The sequence below is a fragment of the Pezoporus occidentalis genome, unplaced genomic scaffold, assembly GCF_034315485.1.
Source record: "Pezoporus occidentalis ecotype Australia unplaced genomic scaffold, CSIRO_AGI_Poc_V1 ctg43, whole genome shotgun sequence".
Lineage (NCBI taxonomy): Eukaryota > Metazoa > Chordata > Aves > Psittaciformes > Psittacidae > Pezoporus > Pezoporus occidentalis.
In genome coordinates, this window is record NW_026915758.1 from 2116559 (window position 1) to 2139476 (window position 22918).

The 22918-nt window shown below is 39.8% G+C and overlaps 1 protein-coding gene across 2 annotated transcripts in view; it reads right to left on the reverse strand.

Moving 5' to 3' along the window:
- The window catches only part of RNF144A (ring finger protein 144A), a 67931-nt gene that overhangs the window by 39235 nt on the left and 5778 nt on the right, over positions 1 to 22918 (reverse strand). Inside the window, exon 1 of one of the 2 annotated variants that reach the window (XM_062634563.1) lies at positions 11049 to 11150. The exons of the other annotated variant lie outside the window; for it this stretch is intronic. The gene's annotated coding sequence lies outside the window, so the exon portion shown is untranslated. Of the gene's footprint in view, positions 1 to 11048; positions 11151 to 22918 lie in introns of those variants that run through there. 2 annotated transcript variants of the gene reach the window in all.

Consider the following 22918-nt stretch of genomic DNA (forward strand, 5'->3'; position numbering starts at 1 on the left):
GGTGTGACACATCAGGCTAAGCATAAGAAAGAACTTATGACAGGATTTAGAGTACTTAGTCACCCTATTGCTACCTAAAGAAGCAGATCTTTTTAAGATAACTGCCTACACTACCTACTCAATGAGAGGAAGGAAAGTGATTCTGAAGGCCTTCAGAGGGAGGTGCTGTGTCTAATACTAGGCACCTCAGCCAAAAAAGCAAACACCCAAACAAAAACCAACAACATTAAAAAAAAAAAAAAAACACAAGACAACCCACCACATCTTTCTGGAAGATATCCATCTCCTGACAATGAATCCAGTGGCTTGAGCTGTGCAATGGGCTGACTTATAGATCAGTAAAATGATTTTCCCCACCTCAAACATTGAGAGAACTCTGATACAGCCAGCTCTGTACAACCCGCAAACAGCATCCAGGCTCATCAACAGTACTAGCTACTCACCGTTTCTCTTAATAGTAGCACTGAATTTAAAAATGGGTAACAGAATAGATTTGAGAATACCTGCATCTAACACAAAACAGTCAACCCCTCATATCACCTGATGCTTCACATGATAAAAGATACACCTCTCATTTAGGAGATTTTACAACAAACTTCTGGCTTGACAAGCTTGATGACTGTGAATTCAAATCCCCCCATGCAGGCTGTTGAAATACCATTATTTCCCTGCATCCTCCTAAGATATTTACTTCTTCATCTCTGTCTCCTTCCCTATATAATACTATTGCTCTGCTTTCCTCCTGCCCTCTTCCCATCACACCTTCTGCATCACAATCGAGCACTTCAGTCTCACTTCCACTGCACAGTATCCAAGTGAGGATAGCCCAGGTCAGCCAAGCAGGAGAGCTCAGGGTGTCCTCCCAAGAAACTAGCTTGGAACAAATCTTCCTCTTCACTCTGGGAGAGGAGCAGTTTGACATTTTAAGCACAAGGTTACAAAGTTTAATTTTATTATATTCTAAGTTAATATCCCAGTCATGCTAGCTAGCTCAGTAAATGAAGCTTTGCTTGTTTCCAAGTTCCCTTTGCACTTTACCGAATTACAGATTGCAACCACATTTCTTCACGTCTTGATATGATATTCAACCAGCAATGCCTGGGCCCAGACCTGACACTCCCATGGGCTAAGGAACTTACAGATTCCTAATATGCAGTAACACTTTGCTGAGGGACAGATATTTAATTTGGTCTGGGTTCTTCCTCCGTTCTTATTCATGGTCCAGTCAAGTCATTTAGCAAAGGCCTTGGGAGACTTTCAACAAACACATTTAAGACAAAGCTCTTACGTGAACTGCTAAGATCGCACACACACACACAAAAAAAAAAAAGGTGATCTAGTGATTAGAACATCACCCAGTTATAAGAAACAACTGATAACCTCTTCTGCTTCAAACTGAGGGCACAACTGAGCAGGTCACACAGCTTAGTCCTGACTTAGACACATCAGCTGGTACCTACCACACCACATAGGCTAGTGGGTGAATGAGCAGTGAATTAGCAGCCTGAGGGCACATTTTCCTTCTCTCTCTGCAGACTGATGATCAGCATTTGCAGTATTTTCAGAGGCATACTGTATTAGCCTCAACACCAATCCCTCACAGTAATATTACTATTGCATAGTAATGTTTCCCGAGCTGTTGTTTGTAATCCCCTCTTCCCACATTTGACCTTCGCAGTATAAACACCCATCTATAACACACATACCTGTTTAGTGCAGAAAGCAGCAGCAGCAGCACTGTAGCATCCCAGCTGCACGTGGCAGAGACCATGCACAACGCCTCTGCAACAGCAGTCAGAAAGATCAAAACCGCAGGCTGAAGCGCTAAGGGCATGTAGAGACAGCAGAAAGCAAAGAAAGGAAAGAGCACAGTTGACCGCAGTGGGAAACACTCCCTTCACGGCTCCCCATGCTACAGTTGTTTAGATAACAAGTACAGATAAGTTACAGACCTTTGATTCTGGGAACACATGCAGAGGAATGCTATTGGGATTTTCTCTGTACTGCTTTGTACACTTGAGCACAGCTCTTAAAAATCAATACATGCTGAGCCTTGGTTTATTACTTCTAGTTTCCATTTAGATGTCTCCTCTTATTCATTGATTAATTGTAGTAAATTAAGATGCTTTTGCAGCTTGAACTACAGTTTTTCTTTCCTCATTTATAACAAAGCCTTAAAAATAAGCTACTGGCAGTTCTACATTTGTAAATGGCCAATTAACTCGTTTAGTAATTACAGTGTGGAGATGATAAAAAATTTTGGGATTTTAACTTTTACTTTCATGGGAGAGACTTGGTTTTGAGCTACCCAAAGAAAATATATTTTGAAAATTATGAAAGGAAAATACAAACTCATATAGAATAAGTGATAATAATTTAAATAAAACTTTTCTAACATGGTATCAGCATGATTTATTTCAATTGCAATAAAAATATAAATAAAATTAAAATAAAAAAAGGATTGTTACCTTAGATATCACTGCATTGTTAGAAAAAGTCAAATGGAGGTACTTAGGTCTGTCCCTTATACCTTATACATACCCACATAATTCATTCTGCTAAAGAGAGAACACCTCAGGTAACAATGATACAATGCAAAAAACACCCAGTGTTATCACAGTACTTGACTTTGCTATGGATTTCATATGTAGTAAAACTACTCACAAGATAGTAATAGCCTGCTAACATTTTGCATTGCCTTTTAGCACTCCTAGACAGTATTAAACCCTTCCCCAAATCAACACACTGCAACAGGTACTCGGTTCTGGCGTGTTGGGTATATCCCACATTGACAGGGACAGCTTTGGTCTGTGGCTCCGTACATGCCACCTGCACTCTGCTCAATGTATAACTCCTATCTGATCTTGAGCATGGGCAGGAAGGACACAGAAACACAGCCCTGGAGGCACACTTCTTGTGGGTCACAGTGCCAATCTGCTTACTACCAGAGAGCATGCTGGGGTAGAAAACACTTACCTATTCTTCACAGTTTCCTAGCAGAGAAATCTGGCATGCAGCATGAAGTGAGGAAAATTTGCATAGACTTATTGGTGAGGAGGAACACATTTCTAGGCCAGCTTAAGTCTGTGGCCATCATTCTAGGATTTTATAAAGAATTTTAAAACCAAAACAGTTAAAAGAAAAACCTCTTTCACTGAGTCTTGATGGGTTTTAAAGGAAGTTCACATTACCAGAATTAAGTCATTCTGCTTCCTAAAGAAAGAAACAAAATAAAGCAGCAACACTTACATTTAAAGCATTAATATACCAGATATATTCCCTAAGCTACTCCATAAAATGAGCTCCTTCCACAAGTCCAAGTGATCAACCCATTACCTAAAAGGTGACTAAAGTTTGTCCCATAAAAACAATACCCAGGAAACTACTAACAGCTCTCTGAAGACATGCTGCTTCTCCCTGTGTAAAACATCTGTGTCAAGCCTCTCTCCTTGGAGATCAGTTATTTCTGAACTTTTCAGGAGCTTGACAGATACTCAGATGGTTGCTCTGCACCATCATAGCCAGTTTATCAAGAGGAATCAAACTGCCTTAAAAACTAGGTCAGGTCTCGCTCCGTACTGTAACATATTCAGAACAGGGTCAGTATCACCCTCAGACTACAAACTCCTCATTAGGAAAAGCCTTCATCTTTTTTTATGTTTGTGCAGTGCACACTGCAGTGAACCACAGGTTTCAGAAGTTAATATCAATACAAAGTTATAAAATAATTCAACTAATATTAATAGCTTTGGTACTAAACTCTCTGCTCAGAAAATGGATTGAGTAGCTGAATTTAGTGGGCAACCATTTTCCCTAGACCCATTTGGGTGCCAGAAAGTATGCTGAAATAGCTCCAGGAGTCGGAAATGCTCAAACACTTTCTCCCTCCTTTTGTATGCATCCTGAGAAAGCAGAAGCAGTCACATCAACTATTTAACATTATTTTAGCGCTAAAAAAAGAAAGTGAAAAAGCCTTAGTAAACCAAAATTTTACTGAAAACAGCTATTAAAAAGGATGAATTAAAAAATGGTAGGTAAACATATTCTGCACTTTCCAGATGCCACGGCTGAACATTTCAGATAGTAGGAATCTTTCCAATTTCAACTTGTGCTTTCCCAGATCAAACAAAACAAACCACAGAAGCCTGCCCTCTTTTCAGCTTCTGGGAAGATCACAGATGTGGTTGTTCATTATGGTCTCAGTCAAGTAACATGGTACACACACATACACACACCACCCACCACCCACCCCGCTCTTCAGACATAACCCCCTATTTACAGGGAATCCACTGTACTAAGAAATTAACTCTTTTTTTGGTAAGTTCTGCAAATGTTAGTTTTTCCTATTTACTTTAATGGTCACCATACTGTTTTATATTAAGGACACAGTGAAAGAGCAGCCACAGTGGTCTGACATACCAGTTTAAAATAGAGATGTTTGGAAAGGAATTGTTCCAAGGCTCTAAACTAAACAACACGGATTGTAACCCACTGCTTAAAATTAGCTTCTGTGTTTTGTTTCTAGATATTCCTAGTAACAAACTCAATCTGATTGCTCCCTCTTTGTTGACTTTATTGCACCTAGCAATCTAGGAGGCCAGTAATAGAAATCTCACATATAATACGGCTATTAATGCTCCTATAGATAGTCTATTACATGAGTAAGCTGTGTCACAGGTCTTAAGTCATTGTCTAGATTTTTTCCATAGGACAATAAGTGTTTGGCTAGGAATTAAGACCTCTACATGCTTTTAGGATGATAATAGTTTGTCACTATTAAAATTAGACAGGAAGAAACCTTCCAAATGAAGGAACTGAACCCTAGCAGTTTCTTAATTCCTATGTCGTATTTAAAGGAAAGAACCCTCCACCACAGAACAGGTGTTTAACCATCAAAGGTATCCCACATTTCTTTTCTGAAATCCTTGGTTAACCTACATTGTTTATTAATGCAGTATCTTGCCCTAGTTAATTGGCAAAGGCAGCCCTTTAGTTTCTTTCCAGCAGGAAACCAATTAAATAGATTCAACAGCAAAGTAGAGCTATTTTAAAAACAAACAAGAAGGAGGAGCACAGTAGCTGACTGTTGTGCTCTTCCCCAAGACAGTTAGAATATCCATTTGTTTAAAAATTGGAGACACAAGGGCAGTGAATCTCCTTTATACCAGTCAGCACAAATGGGAGCAAGAGCATTGCAACTGGAACAAAAGTGCTTGGTGTGTTTCAGAACTCATTTAGGTGTGAAAGGACAGAGCTGAGCAGTGTAGGAAGACCTCGCAATGCTACAGAAGATGGGAAAGTAAGATTTTTTCATCTATACCATATTTGTTCTAAATGGAGATTAGGGAGGTTTCTGCACTAACTGTAAGCTAAGGCAATACTACATAAGCTTTAAGCCTCTGAAGTCTAATAGTGGCAGTCACACAGCTATGTTAATGGGGAGTTTGGGAATACGACTGACAAAGCAATTAGGTCAGTAACTACCAACACATTTGTAGTCTATCCATACTTTACAAAAACACAAAAACTCAAAAGTCCACTAATGAAGGTCTACAGAAAGCAGTGAAAATGAGAAGGACATGCAGACCAGGAAATATCCAAATACAAGGTTTAAAAATACATAAAGCATAAACTCTCTACATGGGGTTTCTATGTGGTTGTTAGCAAATGAACAAAAGTAACTCACCATTTGTAAAAATGCCTGATAAAGATGACAAAAAAAAAAAATCAGTAGGAAAAAATATTCACAAAGTAATATGAAAGGAACCTGTTACTGCTACAGGAAAATGGCACTAGAGCAATAATTCAGGCAGCTGAGCAGACCTCTTTCACCAGGAGCTGGTCAGCAGTAGAGTCTCTTGCACTCAGGCATAACACTTTCATACTGAGTGACAAACGGGCTTAACTTCTAACCGGATTTTTGAATCACCCCAGTTGGTTGAGGAAGATGCACCAATACCTCCCCACTGACCTGAAATAACCAGGGTTCCTGCAGTGGTCAGAGACTTAGAAGATGAAAAAAGAAAAGTGGTGTGTAGTGTATAAGGCAATATAATTATCCTGTGTCACAGACAGTTTGGACTCACTCCTGCCTTCTCTACTAATATATGAAATGAAATGTTTTCTTCTGGGGAGACTGGCTTTACATTTTGGTTAAAGAAAGTGTGGTTGAAAAGTGGGTGTTGTGCTTGGAACAGCAAGCAGTGAGGTTTCAGAGGGCTCCAAGTTCCTGGAGAAGTTCCCTACACATCCTCTTGTGAAAACTGCTTTGCTTGTGCAGCTCAGCTTGTGCCTGTGACAGACCAGCCACCAACCTGCCTCCTCCTCCTCCCTGGGCTCTAGCCTTTACAAAAATGGGAAACAGCACCTCAAAATTATGGCAGATATGTTAAGAGAACTACTGATAAGTAAGCCTTTCACTGTGGTGGCAAAGGATGAAGCTGACAAGTTCCCTCTTACAGATGCAGAGCTCTTTGGCAGCTTCATTCTCACTGGCAGTTCTTACCCTGCAGCATGATTTCAAGCCAACCTGCAAATTTTATAGGAAAATGAAACTTGATTCAGATAAGAAGCAAGCCAGAACTGAAGAAAAAAGAAGGAAGAGCTGAATTTCTAGCTACTGGGGGTGGGAGGAAGACTTAGTAACACTGAGGTGACAGCAAACACAGAAAGAGCTATTTATCCCTTTTGGAATCACTGTACTAACAGGAAAATGAAAAACTGATCAGAAATAAAATTCAAGACCCACTCTAATGTCTGAATCTACAAAGGGTCAAGAAAATTTCTCAAATACCACTGTAATGAATTTCTGTAAACTGAATTCAAAAGAAATAGAAAAAGTAGAAGTTTTGCTTGTGAAAGCTCAGGAACTGCCTTTGTTAAACAGCAACAAGACGTTTTTGCACAAGATAGATGATTGCTACAAGGACTGGTATGCCGTCGTTGCCTAACTCCTCTATGAAGGTCAAAATACACAACAGCAGACAAGTGTCTTGACTTGTGCCTCTTTCCCTACTTCAGACATTGCCAAGACATTCCAGCACATTTAAGTACTGGAATCCAACTGCTTTTCCCTGTTGCTTTGTGCATCTGCAGTCATCAGTGTCCTCTAGTAAGAACTCACTGAACAGAAGGGGAAGAAAAATAAAATAATAAAATAAAATAAAACAAACAAAAACTCACAAAAAAAACCTTTTCCTAAAACATTAAAACAAACAACCCCCCCCAAAAATAAAACTAACTTTACTGACCCTTGCAATTCCCTTTTGACAGGAAAGCAACTTACAGAACCTGGAACAAACTACTGAGAAAAATCAATATCACATATACATAGAGTCTGTTCAAAAAGTAGCCATTTGCAGCCAGATTTTAGTTGTACAGACTGCAAAAGAAGGGGAGAAATAACTCCCATTCAGGTTTTGGTGTTTTGAAAAACAAACTCACAACAACAAAACAAAGATAAATCCCCCTCCAGTATTTGAAATAAAGCCTCAGAAATGCAACCCACAGTTATTTATTGCAACAGGATGCCAAGTCCCTCTGTAATAACAGAGATATTAAGAACAAAATTTAAAACCTTGAAGACTGAAAAGCCTTTGCTTGGTTAGACCCACTCCATGTTGCTCTGATCAAACCACGAACCCTACACATATTAACCACCAGGCAAACAAAGGAATGCAGAAGGCTCTAGAATGAACTGGCCTAGTTTACCTTTTAAACTTTTGCTTACACACACAAAAAAAAAGAAAAAAAAAGAAAAAAAAACCAAAACCAAACCAAACAACGTTTCCTACCTTCAAACCTTTCTTTCCTATTGGGGGAAATTTTTTTTGGACTAAAGCAAACAAATAGGTTTAATCTCACATCCTGTTTCATGAGCTATAATCAAAAACAAACTCTGTTTGTGGCTGTCACCACAGAATGAGTTTGTCACCTCTGCAGTGCAGTTCTTGTCACAGGCTGAAAAAAAAAAAACAAACCCACTACTTGACTGATGTAGGCAGTTTTTATTTACATCTTCATTAAATTTAATTTTAGCTAGCCAAGTCTTTCTGTTGGACTGGGCCAAGCTGTGCCTCTGGCTACTGCTACAAGGCATAACATCATCATCATAACGCAACTTATGAATGCATCATCATCACAGATCATCCACACTTGTCACCAAATTACGTTACACTGATTTAGTTATAGAGGTCTCAGCTGTCATTAGGGTTACAGACAGCTATTTACAGAACATTACCTTTGTCTGAAGCAAAGCCAAAATATTTTGATTGCTTCCCTTCACAGTGAAATGAAACATTGTAACTATTTTAATGTTATAAACAATGAAACAGAAATGAACAGCTCCATCAGAAAGCTCCACAAATTCAAGCCCACACTAGATCATTAGAGAAGAATTTTGCCTTTTACTGGCAAACTCTGATTTTGCCCATCTGCTCCCTTCTCTCCCTGCTAATGAGCAGGAGCAAGCTACATCTATGAAAGCATCTCTAAAGATGATGAGACACACAAGCTTTTCTCCAGACTCTTAGAAAAGATCAATGAATTCTGCCACTATGTTCACAATCACACTGACAGAAGTGGCAGGCTCTTGCCTCATAGAAGAGGAAATTCAGAGGGCGAAACTCCTCTGCTTTGTATTAACAGTCTGAACTATGCATGGTATGTTCTTGTTTGTTACACAAATACCTCATGATCATCCGTATGCCACAAATATTTTCCAGTACAGACTTCTGCCAGGATATGCTCCATTTCAGTAATCCTTTAGAGACATTTCAGTGAAATAAGGTTGGTGGGCAGCATAAAGATTCAAAGGAAACAAGTCCTGTTTCAGCTAATTATATGTACAGTATGTCAGAACTGCTCTCACACTGATCATAGAAGTCCATAGTTGTTTCACATTTGCCAAAGCAAATACACTAACTGAGGTTTCTACTTCAAGAAAAGGAAAAAAGAATGACCAGCTGCACATACTTTTCCAAGAGACTGGACATAGGTCCTCAGAGTACCTTATGCACACTTTTCCCCTTGTGCTTAGAAAAATAGATGTTTTCTGCAGAGGTTTCAGGATCTTCAAAAACACCTCAGGAGAAAACTAAACAGGGAGGAGAACAAGCTGCACTGCTGATGGTGGGGAATGGGCACAGAGGTAGATCACTATGCCTCAAGGCCTTGGGACTCTCAGGGAGAGGGATGGAGAGCTAATCTTAGCAAAGGAGGCTAAGGGACATGGAGATCAATAAAAGATATGGTCACTCCCTGAAAGCACAAGATGCAGGGTATTATACATCACACAATGGGAGAGAAATTCTTTAAGCTAAAAAGACATCACTGACCACAATGACAGACATATAAATTTGCCATTGTCCATTTACTATATAGAAACTTTCTTCAAGTTCTTAAGAGTCAGAGATGCATTATATGTTTCTATTACAGCTTTCTAAAAGTAGGGAGAAAAGAAATACCAATTATTTGCAAGCTGAAAATTTATTAAAGGAATTATACTAGCTACAGTCCAAAGTGTGAGGGACCCCAGAAATCCTTTCCATTCCCTAAATGTTAAATCAACTAGTCAAAATTAAAAGAAAGCAATGAAACTGTAAATTTTTTTGAACTTTGCTTTTTAAACAAGAGATATGGAAAATAATGTTGGATATTTTGGTACTAAATTTCCTCACATCCTTTTCTCCCCATTTTGTGTTTCTCCTAGCAAAAAGAGATATGTGACAAAAAAAATAAAATTCACTTAATGCTAAAAAAGTGAGCAGGAAAAAAAAACGAAAAATATTTCAACAAGTTTTACAATTAAACAGTACTTCTTTACAGTAAGGCATGTTACTGAAGCTAAGCATACAGCTTCTTACATTAAAATCTCAATGCCGAAATTCAAGCCAATGAGGGCATGATTACATTTTCTTCACAAGAGGTTTTTCCTTTGATCAGAAAAAGTCAAGCAAAATCATTACACTATGATAATTAAACTAAGGACACGAGTTTCAGTGGAAAGATGGAAAAAAAAAAAAATAAACCAAGAATCTGCCAGTCTGTGCTTCCAATACTATTTCCAGAAGAAGCATGCATGCAAAAGTGGCACTGGTTGGGAAAATGGAAAGCAACCAACAGGAAACTATGAGCTGAAGCAAATGAAGAATCTAAAGATGTCATTATTTCTGCACATAGCTATGTATTAGCTTAAGCATAATGCAGCAGTTCCAGCTCTAGTGTTATCTACAGGATGATCTTTACCAAACCACAAATGGAAAAGCTGATAGGACTTTAATTATTTAAGCAGAAATTTTACTGCCTTCTAGAAAACAAGACAAATATATGTTAATTGTTTTTGATTGACTAGAAATGCAACTATCAACAATTACCTATAGAGTACATATAGCTATGTAGCCATCTCAAAAAGGAAATCACCTTTTTATTATCTCCCTTATCTGAAGTATCAATTTACTGCTGTTTAAAATTGCAAATTGTGGGACATTATACTATTAAATCAAGGACCATATATGAAAGCAAAACAGGCCCTGTTATAGAGATATAGAGATACATATTATATAAAGATATAAAGGTACATATTATGTATTTATTTTATATAAAGATATAAAAATAAAAGCCTTGTGAACCCATTTTAGGTAGTACTATAAAACTGTGCTTTGAAGACAGTAACTAAACTACACAAAACCAAACAAGTCTTTCTCTCTGTGCCGTGAATTTCACTAAAAAGTTAACTAGAATGCACATTCTGGGTTTCTTCCTGCATTTAATTGGTAAATGAACCAATCCTTTTCATTCTAGAGCTCCATAATTAAAAGCAAACTCTGACAAATTCCCTCCTCTGCAGTAGCTTGGGCTATGTGGTTTAAATTTTTATGGGGTAACACAACAGCAATTCCAAAGACTATAAAAGCCATCTCTCAGGCACATTCTTTTTTCTCCACAGCTCCTGTTTGCATAAGAGCCCTACAAAAAAGTGGCTGCATTGGAAACTACATCTGTTTGTGCCCAGGCCAAGTGTTGTTAAGACAGTCAAGGCAAACTCCTACCACAACAATCTCTCCTTTGTCAGTCACAGGGATCCCATGAGAAACCACCAACCAGTCTAGGAATTTGGCTCAAGGTAGTGTTAGACAAGCCTGAAAGACAAAAAAAATAAGGGTCAGACTTTATTTAGATTGACTGTTTAAAACCGGAACTAACAACTCCATTCTGCCAACGAGCTTTTAAAGTTACATGATGTGACAACTGGTCTTAGTGAAGACAGGCAAAATTTGTCTCTTAACCCCTTCTACTCTCTGCATTTACTGGCTCAGTTTGAACTTACCATCTTAGGAAAATTAATCCCATTACACAAGAGGGTTGTGTTGTTTTTTTTTTTTGGGGGGGGGGGTGTTTTTTGCTTGTTTTGAGGGTTTTTTGGTTGTTTTTGGTTGGTTGGTTTGTGGGTTTTGGCGTTTTTGTTTTGTTTTGCTTTGTTTTTTAATTATCATCTTTTAATGCAATGGATTTCCAAGCCTGAAAAAAAAGATAAAATTAGAAGGGCCAAAGCCCAACTAGAAATTTGTCTGGCTACTGCCATAGCAGACAATAAAAAAAAGTGTTTCTATAAATACATTAACGACAAAGAGAGGGCTAAGAACAACTTCTATCCCTTACTGGATGTGGGGCGAAACAGTGACAAAGGATGAGTAAAAGGCTGAGGTGTTCAATGCCACCTTTACCACAGCCTTAAGACCAGTAGTTCTCTGGGTAGCTAGCCCCTGAGCTGGAAGACAGCAATGGGGGAAAGAATGAAGCCACCATAATCCAAGGGGAGGAGATTACCAACCTGCTACACCACTTAAGAGAAATGCAAGTTCATGGGTCCAGATAGGATCCACCCAAGGATACTAAGGGAGCTGGCAGAAGTGCTCACTGAGCCACTTTCCATCATTTATCAGCAGTCCTGCCTAACAGGGAAGGTCCCAGCTGACTGGAGGCTAGCAAGAGCCAATAGGAGGATCTGGGGAAGCACAGACCTATCAATCTGATCTCAGTGCCAGGGAAGGTTATGAAGCAGATTATTTTTAGTGCCATAATGCAGCATGTACAGGACAACCAGGTGATCAGGCCCAGTCAGCACAGGTTTATGAAAGACAGGTCCTGCTTGACTAACCTGATCTCCTTCTATGACAGTGACCCACTTAGTGGATGAGGGAAAGGCTGCAGATGTTACCTGTCTAGATGTCAGTAAAGCCTCTGACACCATTTCCCACAGCATTCTCCTGAAGAAACTGGCTGCTCATGGCTTAGGCTGGTGCACTGTTCATTGGGTAAAAAACTGACTGAAAAACTGCTAATGCAAAAAGGACCTGGGGATGCTGACTGATGGCAGCTGAACATGACCCAACTTGTGCCAGGCAGCCAAGAAGGCCAACAGCATCCTGGCCTGTATCAGAAATAGCACAGCCAGCAGGGCCAGGGCAGTGATCATCCCCCTGTACTCGGCACTGGTGAGGTCCCACCTTGAATCCTGTGCTCAGTTTTGGGCCCCCCGCTACAAGAAAGACATTGAGGTGCTGAAATGGGTCCCTAGAAAAGCAACGAAGCTGGTGAAGGGTCTAGAGCACAAGTTTTACGAGGCATGTCTGAGGGAACTGGGGCTGTTTAGTCTGGAGAAAAGGAAGCTCAGGGGGGACCTTACTGTTCTCTACATCTACCTAAACAGAGGTTGTAGTGAAGTGTTAGTCTCTTCTTCCAAATTACAAGCGATAGGACAAGATGAAGTGACCTCAAGTGACACCACGGGAGGTTTAGACTGGATATTGGGAAAAAATTCTTCACCAAAAAGGTTGTCATTGGAACAGGCTGCCCAGGGAAGTGATTAAGCCACCATCCCTGGAGGTGATGTAGACATGGAACTTGGGGATATGATTTAGTAGTGTATTTGGCAGTATTAATGATTGGACTCTATGATCTTAAAGATCTTTTCCAACTGAAGCAATTCCATGATTCTATGAATTCAGAACACAGCAATTGGCAAGAGTCCTACTTTGACTTCAAGCTATTTTCCATTTTCAGATTAATCCAACAGTGTTATTTCTGAGAGAAAAATCATCAGCTCAGTTCCCTTCCAATGAGTACTCAGAAAACCTGTATCCTCAAACCGAGTATGCAATTTTTTAACATAATACCCGCCTTTCATTACCAAATCTAAAAAACGCAGCTTGAGATTAGTTTCTAGCCAAACACACAAGGTTCTGGTCTTCCTTATTCACCCTAAGTTTTCAACAACATGCTACTTAAAAAGACTTGTAATAATTGAAGCATGCCTTAACCTTTAGAATTCTTAAAAATTATCATTTAATTCCTGAAATGTGCTCATCCTCCACTCTCTGATACCCATTTGAGAGATGGATGTGATAAGGAAAAAATACCTACCACACTTCTAGACAAAAAACCCCAACAGAAAACAGTAGTTACTCGGGCAACCTTTCCTTGAACAAGCTCAGACATATATACAATGTAACATTCTCAGCTACAGATCAACCACCCTTCTGTCACCAGAAGGAGGTTCCCTCCTCTTGCACATCTTGCTCACTTTTAGTCTTACCCTCCTACTTGGTTCTTTACCACAAATCCTGCTTGAAAAATCAGGAAATCTGACAAAATGTTGCTGCTGCCCGCTTCCCACACTCTCTTGACACTTTACAAGGGAAAAAAAACTAACCAACAAAATCTATTTTCATTATGGTGTATCTGCTTGTAAAATAAGAAAACAGCTTTCTGCTGCTTAGGATCAGAAGGGCCATTGGATGCAATAGGTTGTTAACCTGAACACCACAAATTACTACCCATCTCCCAAGTACCCTGAAAGCAAGACAAGTAACTTGCACATGGCTAACAAATAGCGCCTGGGCACGTGGCCTGCCTTAGGCTGGACACCAAGAGATTCACAGCTTTCTCTAATGGTGAGAAGGGCAACTCACTGGTTTGAAGAGCTGCAGCCATTCAGCCAGTGGCTCCAGTTATGCCTCTCTAAATGGGAGAAAGAAGAAAATAAATGAAAAGGAAAGTAAAAGAGAGTTTAGTAATAGATAGTATCTTGTGAAGACAGCTAAGATGCCGAGTCCCTTCTCATACTGTTGGAGTATGGTTTGTGTTTAAGCTGCCTGCAAAGTCCTTTCCTACAGCTCTGCCACAGATGTTATCCAGCTCTTCTGCCAGGCCTTGTTCCTTAGCATAAAACTTGTCCTGGCTAGTGCTTCAGGTTATTGCATCAGCTCTGTCTGACCCCAGCATCTCCTGACCTCTTTCTTCCTCTTAAAATCTTGCCCTTGCCAGCACTTCATTGAGCTCTTCACTAACTGCTCCACCAGTACTGCCTTCCTGAGGCCCTCTCTCCCACTTCTATCTTTCAAGGCAGGAGGAATCCTGCGGAAATAATGCCCTTTTTATCAGCAGCATTTGTCTCTCCTGTTTACTCCTGGGCAATCTCTTCAAGCCACAAAAATCCAGTTATCCTCTCTACAAAGGGACCTCACAGATTGATCACCTATTCCAGGCCTCTCTCTACCCAAACTGAAAATTTCAATCCTCTTTGACATTTCCTTGGAGATATCCAGCTACTGGGTTAAGCAATACACAGAGCCAGACAAACCTCTTATCTCTTCTCCCACACAAGGCCTTCCCAAGGGACTCTTCCTTGATTAGCCAGCATCCTGCCTGCCTGCAGACTGACCATTATATTCAACAACAACCTGTACATTGAAGTTCTGTAGAACAAACACATAATTACATAAAATGCAGTGTCTTCCTTCTGATCTGTCAGACAGCTAAAATGCTTATCCAGACACTCAAGATCTTCCTCCTTTCCTTGGGCTTCAACCAAGAAAGTCTGACAAGTATTTCTGAAGGGGCATAAGCAATGATCATCTCTCATGCTGTCTTGCCATTTTGACCTTTTTTACTGCAAGAAAAAAAACTAAACAAAAATTCCTTCCCCATAATTTTAATAATCTTCTCAGCCTGTTTTCTCTTGAATATTTTCTACCAGCATTTAAGAGACAGCTGCCTACTTGAAATCAGCTTGAGACTATCCTCCATCACCAACAGAACAATCTCAGAGATTTACCTGACAGATCAATCCATCTGACCTGTTTTAAACATGTGTCTTTGGATGAGATTGAGTCTGTCCTAAAATTATCTGGACAAGGATCCAATAATAACAAATAAAACATATGGGGGGGGGGGGGGATAAAAAAACCTGCTCACACCCCACCCTTTCCACATTAAATCACTACCAGGAATTTTTCACCATTAATAACTCTTGTGGCTCTATTTTTATACCTCCTGCAGGTTTTCAAAAAGCCTTTTAAAGGCATGAAAGCTAGAATTTGGGTATTACTGTCTTTAATGCTGTGCAAAATGTTTCTTTTATAAATCCCATCAGCAAAAGGATTAAATTAGCCCTCTCTTCTCCCTTCAAAAGTGCACTTTTCACTTAAAGTTCTGTATTCAGCCTGATCCCTAGTATTTATGCAGGGATTTATTATTGCTGCTTTCTAGAATGGAAAATCTCCCATCCTAGAGATGTCTAGAAAACTTGTCACTGAGAAATCTGTCTGCATTCAGCCACACCCTGCACGCCTACCTTGGGTTTTACTCATCAAAAGAAATTTTCTGTGACTGCTTACTTATCAAAATCTGGGAGCGACAGACTGGTGAACAGCATAATCAGCTTTTTTTTTTTTCTTTTAAGCTTCTGTCTTACAAATGAACCTGGTACATGGTGCCTTGTCCAGGCCCAGTCCTGGAGCATCTCGATTCCCAGTTTATTTCCCACAGGCATCTACTTGTTTATATTTCGCAGTTAGCTGCTGCTCCATTCACCTGGCATGCTTTTGCTGATGTGCTGCAATCATTTTCCCAACAATAAAGCTCTATTGTACAGAGCCACAAGCTGACAGGCAGAATTAGCAAACCTGTGTCAGGCTTAGCACAGCACCAGTGACAGATGCTGAAGGAAAGGCTGCGGGATCTGCTCTATATTTGTGTGACAGCCCATGGTTCATCTGCTTTTTGTGTCAGCCAAGAGCAGCTAGGAGGCATGAATGGCTGTGAAACTCATCTCTATCTGCTTCATCCTGTCCGAGCTGATGATTCAGCTCACAGCCAGGGAGCCACAGGGTCCAAGGACAAAAGCTAAGGGACACATAGGAACAAGGATGAAGTTTGACAGGTTGCATGCCTAAAAAGGCATTTCACCTTTAGATTCTCACCTTTACTTATGGTGGTGACAATATGTGATTATGCAAAACATCATCTCCTCACCAGCCTCCTTACCCATGTCAGAAGGCTGCACTTCATACAGTCCTACACCATCACCGCTACAGAAAGAGGAACTGCAGGGTGAAAGATGAAATCCTACAGCAGTGACAGCTCTCTCAGAAGCCAAGGACAGAATGCACTCAAAGGAAAATTCTGCTGTGCAAGGTATTTACATGCCACAAGTCGTGTGATCCCTCTGCCAGGGAGGTTACATCTTGAAACACTTAAGCAGAACTCAAGTGTGCCATTTAGTGAAAAGAGAGGCACAATACAAGCTTCGGGCAAAGCTCCTTGCTGTTCGCTGCCAGCCTAACTCTGCAGCCATTCAAGCCAGGAGGTAGAATTCCAATGGACTCCCTGGAGCAGTCTGAAGCTACCCACCTGCCACAGTCCTTCCCTATGGTTTACATATCCCACACCATTTTCTCTTGGTAAGCGTTACTTAGGCTACCACAGCTGAATGGTTATCTGGCTGGTTCATGACAGTAAGTTGTTTTATACTGGATCAGATGTGGGAAGCTCTTTAAAGGCTTTTTACAGAAAGCAGCTACATGATTTCATGAAAACAGGCTCAAAGCATAGTGATTAAAGGTATTTTAATATAACTACTCATACTAATAGAGGAAATACTGTTTGCTGAAAACAGGAAAATATATGGTAGGCCAGAAGATTGAATTATTAGCTTTCCTTTGAACCTGACAGCTATTACTACTCTACTAACTCATGGATGCACTTTCAGAAGAAGCCTTGTCATTCTGGTTTGTAAGAAGAGGTGGTCTTATCTGGGGTTTAACTAGCAGGTTTACGATAATGCATGCAATCAAAAAGCACACACAATTAAGCTTTCGTGAGAAGGAAGCTCCCCATACACACACACTGCTCATTAAAAAGCTGGAATGGAAAATGTCTTTCCTGTATTTATTTTTCCTTCCAATGAATTACAAACATTTAAAACCTACTGTTAGCATAATGAAATTGACATTTCATATTTATTGTACTGAAGAAGGTTTTGTAATCCTTCCAGATGATCCTCAAATGCAGTAGACAAAATATTGTATGATTCTTATAAAAAGGGACATGTAGGCATATCACACTACTTTAAATGGTCTTAATACAACATAGGGAAAAAATGCTTTTTCCATATGGCTTGCTAGTCTAGTTTTTTTAAGAAGAAATATCAAAATAATTTGACTATGATTTGGATAGAAGTGCCAAGCAATGTAAGTCTGAATTTTGGAAAATTTCTATCAATTCCTCAGACATGTATGAGAACATAAATCCATTCCTCCATTTGCAAATACTTTAAGCTATTGCTCACTTGAGGTACTACAGAAATTAAACAAGAGTCCAATGGCAGGTTTAGCATGACCTAGAATTCCACACAGATTTAACCTGACCTCATTTTAAGTCAATCACAAGAAGTCCAGAGAAGTTGCTGCTCATCTCAGATACTTTGAAACACACGAAGTATTTCACTGGAGAAAAGGCGCTAGATTTCAGTTTGTTGTAGGTTTTTTTGTGTTTCTTGGGTTTTGCTGTTTTTTTTGAGGGCTTTTTTCCCCATTTTGGTTTAGTGTGTGGGTTTGGGTTTGTTTGTTGGTTTTTGATTTGTTGGTTGGTTTGTCGTTTTGGTTTTTTGTTGGTTTATTAAAATTTTATATTTATTAAGGAAATTTTAATTTTAAATGTCCCAGGTTTACATTCCTGCAGTCCAAAGGGTCTACATTCACCCTTGACACTTGAGCACACAGGAGACTCACCAGGTGAAGAGAAATACACAGAGCAACTCCTTTCAGGCCACAAAATGTCCACACAACATGCAACAGAGGTACATATGATGGCAGAGTTACAAATGCATTTTGTGTAGTCTACAGCTAGATGGACAGATTTGGCAATGGTCTGATCACTGCTGACTGGCAGTGAGCTACACAGCCAAAACAAAGGCAAATAGGAGGCAAGAAGAAACTGATATAATGCCATTATCCCAAAGCATACACTCCCTATAGTTCCCAGTCTTTACGGGAGTACTCTCCCTATGCCTGTTGGATTAGAGCTGTACAGTGACTGTCAATGCACTTCCCATGTCTTGTGTTGTATCAGCACATTTACCAAAGGTATTGTATGTGTTAAGAGAGGACTACAGTCCTTTGATAGAAAAGGGAATTAAAATATGTGAGCTATCCTCAGTTTTCTGCCTCAAGTTTCCAATGCAGCTTTAAAACCAAGCCAGCCAGCCAACGCTCCCCAACACACACAGAAAAGAGGGATAGCATGGAAAAGAAGTGAATGATCCAAACAAGAATTATCCACAAGGAAAATACAGCTCTGTATGGAGGGTACACAGCCCGTTCTCTGTGTATTTATTTATATCATGGCATGCAATGCCATAGCACCACAGTAGTCAAAGGCCCCCATTTAGCATGGCTGCCTCCATGGCTAACACTAGGCAACCCTCTAAGAAGGTTCTGAAATAACTCGCATCTTTCCCACCATACAGTACTGCTCACTCAGTTACAGACACACCACGTCTTTACATTCTAAGAGTTCATATACTTTTAAGACGTACCATCAGATGCCCAGTGCTCTGGTTCGTTTTGGGACAGATTACCCTGAAGTCACTTTTTACATTTCCATGTTTTTTTTCATGTGGTACTTCACCAGAATAGGTGACATCTGCCAAAGCATACTGCATTACAGGAAAACCACTATATTTACAGTATCCCTTTCTGAGGAACTCAAATCTTGTTTTCTTTGCAGATCCATTACATTACTTAACTTTGAAAATCATGGGAAATATCAATATTCAAAAGCAGCACATAATTTTTGAAATAATTTATACAAAGCATCCCCATTTAAAAGTATCACTATTCCCTTGTTTCAGTGTAGTGAGCCACTGCTGAGTAGGAATGAAAAAAAAAAAAAAAAAAAGGAGGGTTTTTTCTATTATTATGAAAAATAATAGTTGTTTTAGAGAAATGAGAATTGTATATTCAGAAAAAAGTTCTCAGGCAAATCAGAAAATCTCTTCTGATCCCTGCAGATTTCCCATCACTGCAGGCATATATTAGTTTTAAATGTCAGGAACCCCCTCAATTAAAGAGAAAGTCAATTTGGCACTTAGACTCTGTAACCATATAATGATGCAACACAGATACTGTTATCATGAAGACCTCTTGAGCTTTTATAAATGCATCAAAGCAGTACGTGTTTATATCTGATGCATTCAAAAATAAGATTTCTATACCAAACACAAACACAAGTCTTTCAAATTATTTCTTATTGTCATGTTACAGCACTTACCATTTTCAAGTACTGAGTTATACATATTTTCACTGAATGAAAATAATCAAAGCTCTGACGAATGTCTGAGAGGGATCTCAGGGAGGAACCTCTGATTTCCTCCCACTCAAGTACTGGAACATTTGGACAGCAGGCACAAAAACTTTCCCTAACACAAAATACCTAAGCTCAGGTCTACAGCTTCCATTAAGTGCATTTCCCACACGTTTCTTCAAAGACTTACTTGCTGATGTTTAGATACTAACATCCTACAGACTTTCAGCAACTTCCAACAGCAGACCACTCCCGTCTTCCAAATCACCATCTCCGAACACCTGTTTAGAAGCAGGCTGCTCACTTTTAGCTTCATGTAGTTATCAGTATGTTCTTTAAACTGCTTTGTTCCCTCAAACACTGACCTCCCTCCAACCTTACTCTGTGCCGGTTTTTCCCTTTCCCTCCCAAAGGGGGGGACAGCCTATGTGAAGAAAAGGTCCATTCTGACTTGCTAGCAGTTTTACACAGTCCTTGCCATAATGCAGGCAGCTGCACAGGGCAAAAATAGAGCTGCTGTTGCTGTTTCTGAAGCGATAAAGTTGTACTTTACTTACAGGTCATTTTCTTTGTTTGCTTTAGACTCACACACCACCAATTAACTTCTCAGCTTAAGGAAACATTAAAGAAACAAAAGCCAAAGTCCATAAAGCATTTATCAGAAGTCTCTAAACTAGAAAAGATCTAGACCTTACCATAACCTGACAAATTTCTACTGCCTTTCATTTAAGATTACTCTCCTTAAATTTCTTTGATCATAAAGATATTTTCCTTTTTCTTTTTTCTTCTCATATCAAACTGCAGATACTATGAATTCTTCAAAATCTCAATAACCAGCAGGGCTGGCTAATTCCCATGTCACCCATGTTGAGGGAACCATATGAAAGCCCCCTTGGTATTAAGAAAAGTGGATTTTCATGTTAGTTGAGGCGACTTTGATAGGACATGCTGATGTGCCTTCCCATGGATTGTTTTACCCTGGCACTCTCCAAGTTGTAAATTTAGTAACACTCTGTCCAAGGTAGAACAAAGACTGGTTGCTTTGTGGGTTTTTTTTTTGTTTGTTTGTTGTTTTTTGGGGGGAGTGGGGGAATTGTGAGGAGTTTCTGTTGTCTTCCAAAAAATAGCACCGTCTTCATCCTTATTCCACAGTTCCAGATCCAAATTGGTTGATATCAGGGTGAGAAATACAGTTATTTCAATGAAAATAATGTTTCAGTCTCAAGGGGCGAGACATTAGGCTGTATGAGAAAAGATACTAAGGTGAGAGGAAAAAAAACAAGATCCTGAATGACCCTACTGCCCTTCCGGTGATCCCTCCTGAAGCTGCCACTAACAGCAGGGTTGCCTGCCAGAAAAATGGTACATTGCTATTATTAGCACAATGAGGGGACATGATGGTTTGACTCTTCCTTATACTGGCAGCCATGTTGTATCATTCCATTCAAAAGCAACAATTCCCACTAATGAAAGTGACAAGGACAGGCCTGGAGACCAGTACAGTAGAACTGTGAAGGAAAGGAAAACAAACCCCATGCAGACCTTTCAGGCAAAAGAAAAAAAAAAGGGTGATTTTCCCAAGGAAGAGCAGCCCCTGAACACACGTTTACTATACTGTCACTATAATAAAGTTTCATAGCAGTAGTCTAATTTGAAAGGTGGGGAACACAGCCATAAACATATTTCATTCAAATCTGTGATCTTCAGCTGTTTAAGGAGCTAATGGAAATGTGAAGTGACTGGTGAAAATATTTAGCTGTAACTGACAGTTTGCTAAAAAGACTATCACACTCTTTGGATTTATGAGTCGTTTAAGGATTTGCATAACTTGATTTTAAGCTCAATATCTAAAGTGAACTGAAGTTAGAACTATACTGCTGCTCACTCTGAAGTGAGATTCTTTTCAAAGGTAATGTCAACCTGGAACAAAATATGAGAGAAGTGGTGTATCACCCTTGTAATGTCTCTTTGCTGATGCAAAGGGGACAGTAAAATAAGCAAGAACTAAGTTTCACCTTCAGTAGCAGTCACGGGTAAAAGACTTGAGAATTTTCAGACGTAAGTCCACACAAAGCACGTGGCTGATGCTGCTGCTTCAGTGGGACATCACATCATGGAAGAAAGGAGGCAAATATGAAAGGTTACATATTCTGACCACCCCTGCAGCTGATGCCCAATGAGGGCAGCAATTTGATGCAAGTCAAGGTCCAGTGGTATTTGCTCAGGAAGGAAGCAGAGGTGAGAAACTGCAGCGGAGAGGAGGATTAACTCACACTGAGGAGACTGGTGCCCTCAGAGCCACAGCAATGCAAAGTACAGGGCACAAGCGAACCAACATACTGAGCCAATAACAGCATGGACAGGTGCCAGGGTCTGCAACAGAGGTTAGCACAAGCCTTGCACAGTACAAATGCACAGTACAGGGCTAGGGACTGTCACATCACAAGATAAAGAAAAACAAACTAGCTTTGAGCCTTGAGAAAAAGCTTATACTCTGCAGGTGTGCATGAATGGATGAAAATCCATGAACTTAAGGCTTTAATTGCCTTCAGAGCTGCAAATGAGACAATACACACTGCACCCTTAGGAACTGGTTGGCATCAACACATGGCAACTACAAAGTTCACCACCATGTTGTGCTTCACAGCCTTTACAGATTTCATCTCTCAGTGATTAACAGAAAGAGTTGCCTGGACTGCTTTAATGCAGCTTACCCAAGGCACAAAGGCTATGACCCCAGCTCAGTCTTAAGAGCAAGCCCAAAGCCCAGCTGGCCCTGAGGATCAGCTGAAACTAAACCTCAAGATGTAACACACACCAATACCTACTCAGAGCTGGCACATGCTTTCTACAGCCATGACTATGGTTATCCTACCCTTTCAGTTTTACAGCTACAGTTAGTGAAACCTAGTGGATGCTGTCACTACATCTTTGCTACACACACAACTAGCAAAGAATAATTGACACAAGCATAACCTAGTAATTTAAAGTAGAGAGAAATGTCAACTGCAAACCTTCCAAAAGCCCAAGATGTAAACGTGTATCAAAAGTACAAAGAGAATCAGGAAAAAACTGAAAGCTTTGAAATGGGGGGGTTGGGTTTCTCTTTTTTATTTAAATATGGATCACCTCTGCACATATTTAACACATCTTACACATATCTTCAATGTGTACATAAAGTCATCACTTTTTCCACAAAAGTAAAAACGGACAGTACACAAAGGTGAAATTAATGCAAAACTAATCTAAAGTAGGTGTAGGTACTTTTCCTCTA